A 2,617-nucleotide genomic window follows, 5' to 3' on the forward strand; every position below is an offset into this window, starting at 1 on the left:
TTTTCTTAAGTTGTTTTTTTTTTTTTTTTTTTTTTTTTTTTTGTGTGTGTGTGTAATATATGTATCCCCTGTAATCTTTGTTCAATAAAAAAAAAAAAAGAAAAGAAAAAAAAAAATGAAAGTTTGCTTCCGCCATGATTTTTAAATCAACACGCCCCAAACTTGGAATGTCGGGGAAAATACAGAGTTTCCCCCTCGTAATTACGACTTTGTGGTGGCGTTCAAGTTCGCTTAACTCAGAAATATGATCATTCTGACATGACTTGAACGTACCATTACTTAGATTCATTAGACAGTGATTCTGAATGAATTCAAAGACACATACATTAGCTCGAACTGCGCAGCGTGCACACTCTACTGTTTCTTTAAGATATAAAACAACACATAAAAAAGTGATGTTTTACAGTCTGTGAGAGCTTTTATAGTTTTTTTTATCTGCTCAGTTTAAAGAAAATATCAAATTACTCAAAAGCTCTAGGCTATTTAAAAAAAAAAAGATCAGTCCCCCGATTATCTGTAAATAGTAAACAAACAAACAAAAAAGATCTGTTTACTTAATAGGAATGAATACCCAAAGGTAAAAGTAACAGCTACCGTAAATCCTCGAGTGTTTGCGCCAATGTTTTTATCCGTTGAAAACATTAAATCCGACGGGTAAATGGTTAAGCAGCGTCCCGCCTCTAGATCATGACAACCAACTCTGATTGGTCAAATGTGACATCCAGTGAGGAGCGAAACCGTTTAAATCTCTATGTTGTCACTATGGTGACGACGAGTTCCAGCCATTTATAGAAGTGTTCCGCCCTTTTATTGTCAAGTTAGGTTGAGTTGTACAATTGAAGCTGTGTAGTAGATAAGGCTGCTGCAGGCCGATTTCAAAGTTTTGTCTTCTGTATGTTACAGGTAAAACGTAGGTATGTTTCAACAGCATTATTATTTATGTTGAATACATCATAAGTGCTATCTAACCTGTACAGGGTGTGAACTTTGATGTCACTGGCAACTAATAGTCTTCATTGTTTCTAACAACTTGTAGGGTGAGTTTAATAATTATTAATTAATTGTATTTATTTATCACATGTTATGCATTTGCACATATACAGTGAAATTCTTTTTTTTCTACATATCCCAGCCAAGCTGAGTGCAGGGTCAACCATGATACAGCACCCCTGGAGCAGATAGGGTCAAGGGCCTTGCTCTAGGGCCCAACAGTGGCATCTTGGCAGTGCTGTGGCTTGAACCCCTGACCTTCTGATCAGTAACCCAGAGCCTTAACCGCTGAGCCACCACTGCCCCAATACAGTTTATGTCTCTCTGTATTTCAGGTGTTATTGTAATTTTACCTGCAGCGTGCATTCTTAATCTACATTCAATCAATTGTATATAGGTTATTTTGCTTTACATTATCTATTTGCATTACAGTTTCCAAACTGAATGCCTCTGTTGGGTCTGGGTACATTCCATTTACAAGGACAAGAGGACACCTACAATGCTGTGGATGCTGCTTTGACAGCAGGTTACCATGCCTTTGACACAGTCGCAGTGTACCGTAATGAGGCACACATAGGTCATGGCCTCCATTGCCTGCTGCCTAAGCAAGGACTCTCACTAGAGGATGTTTTCATAACTAGTAAACCGGGTCCCAAGGATCAGGGCTCCAAAGCCAAAGATGGCTGCCTGAGGAGTCTGGAATAGTTGGGACTAGGCTACATTGACCTATATCTTATTCATTGGCCAGGTAGTCAGGGGCTGCCAGTTGGGGATAAATGAACCCTGGAAACTGTGCCCAAAGCTGGGCAATTTTGGAGGAATTCTACTCTGAAGGAAAGTTTCGGGCCATTGGGGTATCAAATCATACTGTGTATCATACGCAGAAGCTTCTGCAGAGTTCTAAAGTGCCCATGGCCGTTCTTTGGGTGGCGTTCCACCCAAAGCTGGCCCAAAAGGAGCTGAGAGAACTGTGTTAGGAAAGAGAAGTGTTTTCAGGCCTACTCCTCTCTTGGAACAGGAGTTCTTCTGTCAGACCCTGTGGTTCAGGATGTAGCAAGAGAGTGTGGGAGGACATCAGCCCAAGTGTTGCTGAGGTGGGCTGTACAACAGAATATTCCAGCACTAACAAAATCAAGCCAACCAAAACGCATGGAAGAGAACAGGTGTCTGTTTGACTTCGAGCTTAGTGAGGAGATGGAAAGGCTCTGTGGTCTTGATTGTGCAGAGAAGTTCTGCTGGGATCCAACACATGTGTCTTAAAGACAATTCATTTACAAGAACTCAAATGTTTGACTTAACAAAATTGCAAGGTTCAGATGATATTTTGACAAGTACCAAAGCACAAATATGATACCCATAGAATACATGCCTGTTCTTTGACAATTAGCTTGCCAAATTAAATTTGCAAGTTCAATAGTTAACTGTGAGTTAGAAGTTCTAATGCAATGCAAAAATATATTAGTGAGACTTCTGCTTGAAACAACTTAAGATATTAACATGTTGCAATAATTACAGAGACTGTTTAGTTAGCTCTAGTTGACAAAGTAATGCTGTGAGGAGTGGGGTTTTTAGCTGTATGTCTAGTTGAAATCTCTGATTTACAGTTCCTGGTGCACCACAGATAGAA

At 39.8% G+C, this 2,617-nt stretch overlaps 1 pseudogene; it reads left to right on the forward strand.

The window, feature by feature from the left end:
• Positions 1 to 1,434: 1,434 nt before the first annotated feature.
• LOC127414879 (uncharacterized oxidoreductase YtbE-like) lies at positions 1,435 to 2,250 on the forward strand (annotated as a pseudogene).
• The last annotated feature ends 367 nt before the right edge of the window (positions 2,251 to 2,617 follow it).

The sequence above is a fragment of the Myxocyprinus asiaticus genome, chromosome 2 (assembly GCF_019703515.2).
Source record: "Myxocyprinus asiaticus isolate MX2 ecotype Aquarium Trade chromosome 2, UBuf_Myxa_2, whole genome shotgun sequence".
NCBI lineage: Eukaryota > Metazoa > Chordata > Actinopteri > Cypriniformes > Catostomidae > Myxocyprinus > Myxocyprinus asiaticus.